The sequence below is a fragment of the Diceros bicornis genome, chromosome 27 (genome assembly GCF_020826845.1).
Source record: "Diceros bicornis minor isolate mBicDic1 chromosome 27, mDicBic1.mat.cur, whole genome shotgun sequence".
In the NCBI taxonomy this organism is placed as follows: Eukaryota; Metazoa; Chordata; class Mammalia; order Perissodactyla; family Rhinocerotidae; genus Diceros; species Diceros bicornis.
Window position 1 is genome coordinate 15,148,705 of NC_080766.1, and position 14,262 is coordinate 15,162,966.

General features: G+C 35.5%; 1 protein-coding gene across 8 annotated transcripts in view; it reads right to left on the reverse strand.

Moving 5' to 3' along the window:
- ROBO2 (roundabout guidance receptor 2) overlaps positions 1-14,262 on the reverse strand; it is a 571,268-nt gene that overhangs the window by 219,178 nt on the left and 337,828 nt on the right. Inside the window, exon 1 of one of the 8 annotated variants that reach the window (XM_058570696.1) lies at positions 9,477-9,534. The exons of the other annotated variants lie outside the window; for them this stretch is intronic. The gene's annotated coding sequence lies outside the window, so the exon portion shown is untranslated. Of the gene's footprint in view, positions 1-9,476; positions 9,535-14,262 lie in introns of those variants that run through there. 8 annotated transcript variants of the gene reach the window in all.

Genomic DNA, 14,262 nt, shown 5'->3' on the forward strand with positions numbered 1-14,262 from the left:
GGAAGTACTTTTAAAGAAGGATCAGGATGGGGTAGTATATGAAATCACGCACTACAGGATATATCTACACAGAGAAGTATTTTAAATGTAAAAGGTGTGTAATCAATAATGCAGTGTGTAACATCCTGTGAATTTCAGGAAAGATACTCAGAGCATATAGTGCTCTAGCTGAGCTATACAGACGAAAAGTAGGTGTTCTGTTCAGATAAAGTGGGAAAGGAACTTCCAGGCAGAAAGACCAACAAAGACAGAAGCAATCTTGGGGAAGACTGGGATATTAGGTAAAATTATGATGTTTGTAGTTATATTAGGTCAAGAACAGTTTAAAATGGACAACTTCATGTATTTCAACCTAGTGTAACCTTAACAATTATTAATGTTAAATTTTTAATTACGATATTTGTTGTTTTGTATTTCACATTTATGTCTTGATTCTGCAATTACTTTGAAACTTTGTGGCATGAAAGGTCTGTTTCTTATATAAGAATGTCATTGAATTGGACACAGTAGCTACTCAATAAATATGGAATTAATATGACATGATAATTCATGTAGACTTTAAAAGAAATTTATCTGAATAGCATCATAGAGACTAAATGGTAAGATTAAAGAAATCTTGTTTCATAAACTGGTAAAAATGTAGGGTCCTCATTTAACCATATATTTTGATGATTTTTTGCTTAATAAGTAACAGAAAAAAAGTTATTTACAACAGCATAATATTATATTGCATCCAATCTTAGGAAATCTGCTTTTTTATTCATTTAACTTCTAGACTGTACAATTCTGACTACCACAGAGACTATAACTACACTATGTATGGGATGACTGGGAATTGGTAAATAACGAAAAATAGTAATTTACATAAAAGACCCAATGATTGCCTTCCAGTGGCTTATTGTATCTCTAAAAGTGAGCAGTGTTTTATTCAAAAGGTACTTGAGTATTCATAAAATGAGGGCACATTATTTTCTAAGCTTTCTACGCTTTTATAAAAAGTCACATAATTATATAATCATAGGCTGACACATCCATGAACAATAGGTGCGAATCACTGTAAGGGTCCGAGCAATGCCACATGGTTCAGCAATAAAGATGGAGTAATTGAACATGGGGAGGTCAGAGAAACATAAAGAAACACATTAGCTATGTTTTACAGGAAAAAATTAAGATAAAATTAAGATAATCATTTTGAAATCCATGCTTGAAATGCAGTTTTATTTAAATAATTCTGTGGTCCAATATCATTGAGCTTACTGTAATTTTTGACAGCAGTTTGGGAACAGATTGATTCCAGAGGCATACTTCCATCTTAGGAGGATATGGCAAAGACATTTTTAAAAAGTGGGTGCTGAATGCCCACCATATGCAACAATTTGTGCCAGGAACAGTTTGAGATGCAAAGATAACCACGACATCATCACCTTGTAGAGCAGAAAGGTACATATTAGCTATAAATGCCTTCTTAGCCTCCATGTGTATTCCTGGGGAAAATTTTCTTGACACCAAAAGATTTAGTGGCTATAGGGGGGAAGTGAAAGGTGTAAAATGTCAAACATAAGAACCCGCTAGTCCCGTATCTTCTTCTACACCAACAAATTGATTTCGCCTTCAGGTACCAGTACCATAAAACCACACAGGCTGTTGTGCAGTTAGACTGACACTGCAATTAGGTCAGGCTTCTTGACTCTTGTGACTACAGTCTGCCGATGTTGGCATTTTCTATGGTGCTGTCTCAGCATTTAAAATTGCCAGAAGAGTATAAAGCAAAGTGCCCATTAAATGCAAGAATACAAATCAGCACACGAATCTAATTTTTCATGATATTATTTCTAATTCATTCGAATGAATTTTGATGAACTCCAAATTAGAGGAGTCTAAATTAATGGCATTAATGTATAAAGTAAGATAATTTTAACAGCACATGTTCTTCTTTTAAACTTAGAATTATTTAAGGTTTATATACTTTATTTGATCATTATAATAAAATTTTTACTTGAACTACTGAAAATAAGAGAATCAATGGATTATCGTTAAACTCTACTGATCCACTTTTATTTTTCTATTTTTAGTTGTCATTTTCCACTTCAGTTAACTTATTTCTATAGAGTTTTTAATAGTATTATGCTTACTGAAAATCCTCACTAGTTCAATGCTTTTGATGATTAAAACCTGAGGCCCAATAAAAAAATGCATACATAGAACATTTTCCTGAAATTATTAAGCAAAATTTCGTGGGTTTTTTTTTTTGCTACTTCTTCTTATGATATTGTATGAGCTAATCCTCACAAAGCATTAACCCCATATCATTATGGTAATATTCTTACATATAAATTCATACTGATGCTGCATCATTCTCTGTCAAATGATATTACAGCATAATGTTGCAGACAGCAACAGAAAATATGAGATGCTGTACATGGTCAGATTGGGGTGAAACAAGAGAAAACTTGAAATAAAACTTCTCTGGATGTTTGTCATGATGTAGATATCAATGGGATGGATAATTATATAAAACACAAATGTACTGAAATCAACATAAAATTTTTAAAAAAACAGATAATACTGAATCTTTACATAAAAACAAATGCCCCACGACATTTCCAGACACATCTAATCCATAAAATAACCCTATTTTACATATTACAAAACCAAGGTTTATAGATTACCAAAAAAAAAATTATAGGGGGCAAAAGAGCATGCCCACCAGGCAAACTGTGGGGGAGGCCAGCTCCCACCTCACATCTGTGTGATTGGAAAGCCTGTGATTTTTTTCTTTCTATATTATAGCGTCTTGTCTGTAGACTAGTCTCAGGAATTATAGAGACTGAGGTGGGAAAAGGGGTGAGTTAGAAATTCTAATGGGAGTTTGACATTTAGGGGACATGGGGACACATGTAACCAGATATTAAATTGTCAACAGGAAAAAAAATGTACCTAAATCTGCTTAGAGTAGACTAAAGCAATAATGTAGCTTTGGAGTACAACAATGTAGCATGCAATAATGGAAAATTCTAGAATGCTTCATTTTCCAAACTTATCTCTCCAAAGCATCTCCACTCTTCATTTTAGAAAGGTATCCCCAAATCCATGGACTCTGGTAGGTTGTAAGGAACCTCACACACAAAAGGAGTTAACTAATGGCACATATTTTCTATATGAATATCTCATCAGTTTAATTTCCTTTTAAAAACTGAATCAGAGCGACAGACAACACATTTGGTAAAGCTGCAATCCCGCATGTTTGGCTGAAATCATTAGAGGAGCAGGTGGCTTTCATTCTGCTGGACGTTTCCCAGTTGTACAGCTGCTAAATGGGAAGTAAAGAGAGCAGCCACTCCCAGAAGGATGTGTGCCCAGGAAACTTAGCTCTATTGGTAGAGCCAGTCTCACGAAATGTGAAGGTTCTTTCTGAATAGCAAGAGACAGACCAAAATCTACCTTTTAATTTAATTTAATTTCATTTTTGAGAGACACACCACACATACCATCTACATACATACATTCAGGCTTATTAAAAAGCATTTAAACATAATAACTTTTCAAACATATTGATTTGATTAACAAAAAGGAGCCTGTAAAATATTTACCTTAAATATTTACTTAAAACAACTTCTTTGAACTGGAAATTTATGAAACCACTGGAGACTGAGATGACTATTTTGTGGTCTTCTCTTGCATCCTACTAATGTCATCTTTTTATAAGAGAGTAAATTAAAAATTAAGCAACTAGGTTTTTTAAAAAAATTTTTTGGGGGGGAATATTTTGAATACCCATATTTTACTTAGATCAGTGATTCTTAGATGTTTAATCTTAAAGAATTATCTTGCATACTTGTTTAAAATGCAGATTGCCTCATTCCGTTCCCTGAAACTTAGATTCAGAAGGTATGGAGTTGGGCACAGTAATCTTATTTAACTTTTAACTATTCCTCCAACCCGCATTTTCAGGAAGACCATATGGAGATCAGAAATACCAGTCTGACAAGGCAACTCAAAGACTTCAGTCCTAGCACAGAAGTAAAGTCATTTTAGAGGAGTTCTTGGTTTTATTTCCCGTTTAACAAATATCCATTTATTTATAATGACATTTTATATTAAACTCTACCAGATAAAGCTTTCAATCCTAAACAACAGAGTTTCAAAGCTATGTGCACTATAGCTTTTATTTTTATTGTCATAGTAAACGGCCACATAATATTTTTATATTGTGTAATGGGTTTTGGTGCAGAAGGCAGAAGCAGAAAGTGCTAAAAATTAGGTTGCTTATAATATACAGAGTTCCATTTCCTCTGTCACATACCACACTATCACTAAAATATTTATGCCCATGTATTATTTCTGTTTCTTTTTCAATTTCCATAGTAATATATGTTCTCATGTTCTGTTTATTATTACTCTGCTTATCACATGTAAGTGTTTACAGATACCATCATTAATTAACCTCTTTATGTCTCAGTTTTCTTATCTCTACCAAGAACATTCTAGTACTACCCTTAAGGTAAGGATTAAATGAGATAATACAAGTGAAACACTTAACCTGCGTACAATACATGATACCTTTTATTAATAATATTTATTATTATTCTGTTAGGTCAATGGAGCTCTGTAACCTGACAAAGGTTGATTTAAGCTTTTCTATATGACATTACTGAAACACATGAGTTTACGTCGCCTGTGAAGACCTTTACAATATCTGTCTCTTTCTCTTTCAGAAATAAATGAAAACAATAAATAGTGAGAAACTGTTATCTTTTAAGAGTAAGCAAGACAGTTTCTCCCTGAGAGCCTCCAGAAGGAACCAAACCTTGATTTCAGACTTCTGACCTCCTGTACAAAGAGGAAATAAATTTCTGTTTTAAGCCATCCCGTTTCTGCTAATTTGTTCTGGCAGCCCTAGGAAACAAATACACCCATTTGTTCATTTCTTCCAACCTTCTTTTTTTGACATACAAACAGTTCTTCTTTCTTGCTTCATGGCATATGGGACATGCCACCCTTAGTGAAACTGTCTTGATTCTTTAATCGTTTTTCCTGGTGCTATCACGGCTTATAATTTTTTAAAAATTCTACAACAGAAAGCATTACATTCTATCTTGCTTTGTTGTTTAAATATCTCTCTCCATCATATTACTAGCTCTTGGAAAATGCAGGTTGGGCTTTTCCCTTTTAAATCTCATAACTCCTAGTAAAGTGGTAATTTGCATAGAACTATCAGTCATATAAATGTATGAATCACAATACTCTTCATCATGGCATTTAATGAGATTTTGGGTAAACAATATTTGGAATTGTGAATCTCCAAGAAAAGCAAAAAGATGAGAAAATATAAATGAAAATAATAGAATAAATTGTAAAATTCAGCAGAACTAAATCAATTCTAAAGTATCTTTGGTAAGTTGAGCCAGGACTCATAAAAAATACCTTAGAATTAAAAATGTTACTATCTACAGTAAAAATGTATATTTGCTTTGGGATATGGATGCACCCGATAAGTTGAAAAGTTATAGTTCTTTATGATAAGAACATCGTCCAAAAAATGAGAAGCTGATTATGAAAGCACCACCAGAACTCCTGGCTCAAGGACTATACCCATTCCATGCTAGACAGAGCTGGCATCGCTTCAGAGACACTAGAAGTGCCAAAAAGTCTGTATGACTTATTTTTATATAACTCTCCTCAGGTGAGAAAATCATACAAGGATGTTAGTTTCAGTGGACTACTAACATGATTCAAGGTAAGATTGAAAAAAATTTGAGATAGCAACAGGGCTTGTTAGTTCGGTTTGTATATTCATTCACACTTTCTTTGATCTTTTCTGCTACCAAAAAAAACACCACTAAGCAAATAATAGTCATTTATTTAATAAAATCAATAAACCTAAAAAAACTTTAAAAACATGTAAAGTGAGAAAAATTTAAATAAATTAACACTAAGGGCAATTAATGTATTTGCCATGATTGTGAATTAAATTTAGCTTTAAGTTTCCAGGGAAAAAAGCATTGCATTGAGTATATATTATCTCACAATAAAAAATAATAATAAATTCATGTGATAATGTACCTGTTGGTACCATTTTCTGATTATGAGAATATTATGATAGTATAATTAGAAAACATCATGGCATATCATGGCATTCTTTACTTTGTTAAAGAATGAATTTACTAATTTTTGAAGTTTTACAATATATCAAATCCATAGACTAGAAAGGTTGGAATCAATGAGGTCTTTGTGGATTGGTCAAAAAGGCATTCTCTTCTATCAAGAAATGGTCTTGGTGTCTAATTAATGACTTAGACAATACAATAGGGAGCTTGATGTATTTATTACGTATGTTTTATTGAAGTTCTTGGAAATCTTAAAACTATACCCCAAAGCATTTTCCACTGGACACATAACCTATGAAAGAAAAGGGTATCTTCAAGAAGATTATTCCTTCTCATTACAGTATATTACTGTATCACTTCCTTTCTAATCATCTTTCCAATTTTTTTCTTTTTTTATCAATGGACTGATTTAATGTGAATATATAATAACAAAGAGGAAAGTAAAATATTTCTGGAAAATCTTATAACTTACAAAAAAATACTTCAATCAAGAAAATGTGGGTACCCTGCACTAAAAATATCGGAAATGCTTGATGTTGCTGGGCATATAATGAGTTTGTCCTTTGGCACTGAATGTCTTTAACATCATTTTAATTGCACCTAATTATTGCTAGTTTTTTTCTTCTTTTGTTAAGTTCAAATGATAAATCCAATGTCCACTAAAAAAAAGGAAAAATGTCAAAGAAACAAATCCCAGATTTTCCACCTGCTTGAAATTTTCTAACACTCAATATGCACATAACAAACTCATTATGTTTGCTCACCTCCTGACCAAAACTGCTCATCGTTAGCATTTTATATCTAGACAAATGACATCAAAGTGTAACTTCTACCCCAAACAGAACCTCATAGTCATTGTTATACGTTCTCTTACTTTCCAAATAAGTCTAAAGTCCTATTTTTCTTCCCCTAAAAAAACTTATTAGGATCTACCCCTTTCTTGCAATCTCTACTGCTATTTTCTTTGTCACATCCTTGTTATATTTTGCCTGCACTATTGCAGCGGTCACTTAATGGTTTACAACCTCCAATTTTGGCCAATCTCTGCTCCACATAGCTACTAGATTTATATTTATATAATACAGACATGATTATGTCACCGTTAATGTTTATAGAACAATATCTACACTCCTTAGAAGAAGATCTATTCAATATGACTCTAATTTACCTGTACAGGCTTAACTCCTGCCTCTCCCTGTGTTTCATTAATTTTCAAAGCCTTAATTTTGCTTTCCCACACTTCCCAGGCAAAATGGAGCATTTGTTCTTCTGTTCTCCTATAACACTGTTTATTTCTCTCGTTCAGCACTTACAAACATCTGATACTAATTACAATAATGATGAACATATGCCCTGAATATTCCTGGAGGGCCCTCATGTTAATATTCTCTCCTGTTGTCAGCCCATGGGTGGGGTGATCAGTCCTGGTTTTTATTTAGAAAATATGTCTCTATACCCTGGGGCTTGTCCCACCAGACAGGCAACTCCCTGAAGGCAGGGTGGGGTCTTAGTAATCATGACCACTCAATGCTTCATTGTTTAATTAAACCAAACTGGAAAAGGAATCCTCTATTTATTCAAGCTGACTATAAAAGGAGCCATATGTAACAGATTACTCAAGATCTCAACACTGTCTGGAAATCTGTTCTCTTTCACACAATTTATTGTTTCTCTACAAAACAATGTAAGCCAGCATTCCCATTTTTTTCCAAACATTAATGTGAAAAAATGATTTTGCATCATGTACTGCACCCAAAGAAAATCAAATATATGTGATTATCTACCTCCTTTACCTGTATGACTGCATCCGGGCCCATTATTCACCTTCTTTCACGACAATGGAGGATCTACGTGTCCAGATTAGAGCAACTTCACTTGTGCCGAGTTCCCCTTTCCTTTTGCCTACTCAAAGGCATCGCTTCCGCAATTTCCCCCTCTCTCTTCTGTGTCATCCGTTTTTCCCTCTTTAGTAGATGATTCCCATAAGCATGCAGACATGCTTTTATTTATTTGATTTTAAAAGCAAACAAAAACAAAACTTCTCTACTGTCCCCACTTTTCTCTCCAGATGCTTTCCATCTCTCTCTTCCCTGCACTGCAGGACTCTGGGAGTAACCTTCTTACTTGCTGTACCTAATTTCTCTTTTCCCATTCTCTCTGGAACCTCTTGCAAGAAAGACTCCCCTCCCCCACAAATACTACTCCAGCAACATTGGTCTTGAAATGGTTACCAATGACTTCTACGTTGTCACATCCAATGGCCAGTTCTTGTTGCTCTTCTTCCTTGACCCTCCAGTAGCATCTAACACAGTTGAACATTCTCTCCCTCTTTAAATATTAGGATAACATACACTTTTAATTTTCTTCCTACTGTCTAACAGTTTTTTCTTAGTCTCCTTTGCTAGGTCCTCTTCGTCTTCTCATCCTTTAAAAATAACGTGACCTAAAGCTCAGTCTTGGGATTTCTTCTGCCTCCACCTAATCCATGTCTTACCAAATCTCATGACTTTAATTACTACATGTATACTAATATTTCAAATTTATATGTCCAAGCCAGACCTCTTCCTTGGACTTATATATCCAACTACCAACTTGAAGTCTCCATTTTTAGGTGTCAAATAAACATGTCAAATTTGACTTGCCCATAAAACCTTCACCTCCCAGTCTTTCCACCACAGTAAAGGGCAATTCCATTATTCCGGTTGGGCCAATAACAGTTGAGTCATCTTTGACTCTTGTCCTTCTCTCTTAACTTCACATAAAATGGTCTAATCCTGATGGTTTTAGTTCCAAAATATACCAGCTCCTAATCACTTTGCACCACCTCTGCTGCCTCTACCTGGTTAGAGGGTCATTGTAACTTACCTCCCTGTCTCAGTTCTTGCCCCTATTTGGGAAATTCTCAACTAAATGCCAAGAGCCATCTTCTTAAAACCTAAGACAGACTACGTCTCTTCTTTCTTCAAAACCTTTCAATGGTCTCATTTAGCATAAAAAGCAAGTCCCCAAAGGGACTGCATGACCTGACCTCTGCTCACCACTCACACTCAGCTATCCTGCTCAGCCTACCTTGTCCTCGCTCAGGCTGCTCTATTCATATTAACCTCCTGGCACTTCCTAACTTGGGACCTTTGCAGGTGCTTTCCCCTTTTCCTAGAACACTTCCTGCCCCCAGCCTTCATTCCCACATAGCTAATTTTTCTTTTGTTTTTTAATTTCCCTTAGGACTTCACTCAAAATTCACCTTCTCAGGGAGGCCTTCCCTGGCCACTCGATCTAAAAGTTGCAAACCCCCAGCCACGCCCTACTCTACCACACACACACTTGTTTCCACTTCATGCTTTTTCTCTTGTTATGCAGCTTGATTACCTGAACAACATGTTTTCTTTATTTGCCTTGCTTGTTGTCCACATCCACTTCCAAAAAGAAGCTCCATGGGATATTTCAGTCTCTTTTGTTCCCTTCTAAATCCCCAGTGTCTAGAAAAGGGCTGGGCTCAAACTCATGCTCTGTAGGCATTTTTTTTTAAATAAATGAATACAATTCAGAAAATCTGGTGAACTGACTCATCCCCAAAAGCCAAAAGGCATTAACTAGGGTGGGAAAGAAACAATGGCACTAGCCCAGTGCCCCAGGGCAGAGGCTAGCTCAGTACAAAACAGGAGTGTGGGGCTAGCCCCGGAGTGAGCATGCAGCCCCCAGGAAATGGATTAGGAAAGCTTTTCTGGGATCAGTCCTGGCAGGATGGGGCTTTTAAACCCTTTGTAAAGACTTTCAGATCTTTAACAGAGAACCCTGGGCTTGGTTGTTCAAAGACTGCCGAGGGCTTGGATGTTCCAAGAACAAACACTTTTAATTTGAGATCCCACTCTCACCAGTTTCTGAGATCAGAGAAATGGTAGACGGGGAGATTTAGTTATGGAGCAGCTGTGCTCGAACCAAGGTTTTTCTCTACACAGTCTGATTCAGTAGATCTTGAGTAGGGAGGGAGCTCTGGAGTCTTCATTTTTAGCAAACATTCCAGCATAAAGCAAATGTCGTGTGTTGTGTGTCTTTACAAAACATGTGTCATAACCACAAGTGAAGCTGCTCTGGCTTAAAGCTCAGCAGATTTGTCCTTTCTGTTCGTGGAGTTTCCCTCTCTTGGTTTCCCAACATGCAGTTCCCAGGGAGCCCTCGGGGCATCAATCTCCAGGGAGAAGCTTGCTGTGACTGGTGGCCGCTTTCTCCTCTAGTCAGGGATGTGGATTCCAGCACCTACAGCTGTCTTTGGCTTGCTGGACTCACTTTAATCAAATGATCCTGCACACACTGCCTGGAGTCCTTTTAGAACTGCCTGAAACTTAACCCGTGAGAATTCCATGTGAGTTAATAACACTCTGCTCCTTTTTTTTTTTTTTCTGCTGAGGAAGATTCACCCTGAGCTAATATCCGCTGCCAATCTTTCTCTTTCTGTATGGGAGCCACCACACCATGGATACTGACAGACGAGTGGTGTAGGTCCACACTCGGGAACCGAACCTGGGCCACTGCAGCGGAGCACGAGGCCACTGGGGCTGGCCTTAACTCTCCTCCTCTAAATCAAAACCATCCCTGTGAGGTATGAGGCTATCAGTCAACCACATATTAAATAGGTTGTTTTTCTAATAGCCAGCCAAAATCGACATCACTCAAGTGGGGAAGAGGAAAAACATAATTTGAACATTCGAACTTGACACATCAGGTTGGGAAGGAAACAATAAAAGATGAAATTTTTTCTAAGGTTTTAATAGCATAAAAAATTTTTTAAAGTGTACTGTAAAACATCTTGCTCCCAGCCTTCTCCTTCAGCTTCATCCAGTTCTCCTCCCCATAAGCAAACAATATTATTAATTTCTTGTGTCATTCCAGACATAGTTTATGCATATATGAGCTAAGATGCATAGATATACATGGATATGAGCCTATAGATTCTTTTTTCTCATTTTTAAACAAAAGTTTAAAGTGGAAAAGTGCTATTCAGCCCCTTTATTTTTCCTGCTTAATAAAGTATCTTGGAAGCCTTGCTGTACCAAGTATAGAGACCTTTCTCATTCTTTTTCATGGCTCAAAATAAGATACACCATAACTTATTTAGCAAGTCTTCTGTGGACTTGATCCTATTTAGGTTGATGCCTATCTTTTGCTATTTAAAACAATGCTATAATGCATAAATTTACACATATAATGGTATTAGCACACACAAATTTATCTGAATATACATTTACACAAGCGGAATTGCTGGAGCTAAGATTACTGACAGATTTTAATTTTAATTCATATTGCTAAGTTGCCCTCAATAAAGGTTTTGTTAATTTCTACCTACATCAGCAATGTATGAGAGGGCCTATGGGATGATTTTGGATAAGCAGGCCAACAGACTGAGGGTACTTCTTTCTTGGGGAGACAGATGAAGGGGCAAGATGAGTTAGGATAACCCCAAAAGTAGTACTAAACTGTGTTTATTTCTGCTCTGTGCTTATGAGAAATTATGAATTGCTGAACATTTTTCTATATTGTATGTAATATAGTCATCTCTCTGAGTGAGTCAGCCAATACCAGAACCAATACAAACAAAGAAAATGAGCTATAGATTTTTCTAACACACTTCTAAATGAAATTTTATGAATAATAATAAGAAGAAGAATTTTAGAAATGAAAGCTTTACATTAAGGATAGGAAATTTAAATATTAACACATAGTCTAAAAACTTTGCTATATAGAAACAGATTCCACAGACAGATGTATTAATCCATTTATCTGTCACGTATCAAGAATTTTTGAAGATTTCGGCGTTCAATGTTAATTCAAAACTAATTTGGTACACTAGTAGGTACTTATACTTAAAATCATCAGGCAGCTGCCTTCTAACAGGGCATGTAAATTACTTATCGCATGCAATTTACTGATCACTTAGAAGATAACCCAATTAAGGAAGTGAAGATTAGCAGATATAAATTTAATTACATAAGGAGTAGTTTCTGGTTTACATGTATTTTTATTGTGCTATTCTAAATGTGAACATCTCTAGATTTCAATTTACATCTTTATGCTGAAAAAATATGTCATCAGAATTAATGTGTGTGTGTGTGTGTATTATATATTATTCACTTTGGTCCTTTCCTTGGCCTGATAATTGGAAATACTAGCTGGAGACACATTGCAATTGGGCTCCATATCTTTGTCAGAATCAGTTGAGCTGCCAGAACATTTTTAATGCTATTTGAAACCATTAATGACACAGAGTCATTTGCTTACCCACGATCCAGTCCTTCTCCAGTGAAAATTACTGGTCATGAATCTGGTGAACATTTACAGGAATCTGCAAATGAAACAGCTAAATCCTTGATGACAGGGAGCCTCATAAAGGCAGCTCATTTATTCTCTCAGGGCACTCATCCCTGCCACTGGGATCAATAGAAAATCTCATCTGATATATTCTTAAATGCCATGGTGCAAATGCTGTCTTTGCAATTTTGTGAGAGAAAATGCCCCACTTCCACTTTAAGGGACTGACATCAAATTCACTAAATAAATACAATCTTACCCTGAGTTTCCTTTAGTCTTAAAGCCTGTAGAATAAAAATGATGTTTTTTCTCTCGTTTAAAAAAAAAAGTAAGATTCAGACATTTGGAGGTTTTGAAATTGACTGGTAAATAAGAGTTTATGATTTGGCCAAATATCTAGCAACATAAATACTAACTGCAATAGTCTCACACAGAAGATATGAATTAGCAACTTGTTGCAATACAGCTGTTCTGTAATCTTGACTGGTTTACTCAACAGAAGTGATTTTAATCTCAGTAAAGGACCTCAAAAAATATATATTCAAGATGCTAGCACAAACAATTCTTGTAAAGCACATCTAAAAAGGCAGAATAGGAGAAATCAGTGTAGTCCAAACAGAAGTTAAAACTCTGATAGTGATTGGGAAAACCACAACAACAAAAATGAAATTTATGATAATAGGTTTTTTCAGCCTGGGACCTGATAGGATACCACAAAATATAACAGAAGAGATTTTGGTCCTTCTAGGAGTGCCCTCCTTTGTAAATGCCATGACTGTTCCCTAGCAACTTGCTGTTTAATTAATACAGGGGGTCTGTCAATTCTAAAATCTTAACATCCTAATAAAATGCCTTTTGACAAGATTACAGCTTCTATTATGGTTGATAAATTGGAAGGCTGGGATATCTATAAAGGAGTGTATGTTTTCCTTCCAACTTAGAGAAGCTTAACAAGGATATTAAATCTTTTTATTCTTTCCTTTATTGAAAAAGCAAAAATAACAACAACACACACACACTCACACAAAAACTTATTATGGAACTAACATACTGAACATACAGAGGGTATTTATTCTAAGGAGAAGTCAGTTACTAGCTAGCAGATCTATTTTTTGCATTATAAAGGCCAGAATGTTCCTCAAGGATGAAATACGTGGATGCTGTTCAGAAAGATTTTTGTTTTGTTTTGTTTTTCATTTCTTCCCCACCCCCCATCCAATTACTATTATACATTTATAAATGCAAAATTCATTGACAAATCTGTATAAGGAATATAATTTTAGAGAGAAGGGCATAACTTTTAGGCATAATCAAAGCTAAAGATTTAAACTAGTACAAATTTCATTTAATCTGTTAGCAACATGTAAAGTGAACAAATATAACTCCATCAACCAAGTATGTATTAAGATAAAAGTCTTGTTTTTCTTTTTAAATCAAAACGTAAGAACAGGATCACTTTTACACTTTTTCTGTGTAAAGGCCCTATTTTAAAAAAATAATAATAGCCTTACAGATTAGGAATCGTGTCCAAAAAGAGCATGAGCATCACTTTTACAAAAATCTGCTTTTCTGTCTTAAACTGTGAAAAAGGTTTGGTTTAGCCGATGGCCTAGGAGGCAACAGGCCAGCAGGAGGCCAGGAGGATTAGCACTAATTACCTCATGTTTCACCTTAATTAACTCCTGATACAAAAAGTAAACGCTGCAGGAATGACGGAGAGACAGGCCAGGAGGCAAGAGATCTAAGCTCTCATTGTTTGCACATGATAATCTTTCTTTTGAATTTCCCTTTATTCCTCCAAAAGATCAACTGATGGACACACGTTGCACTGTGATTAGCTGTGCCACAG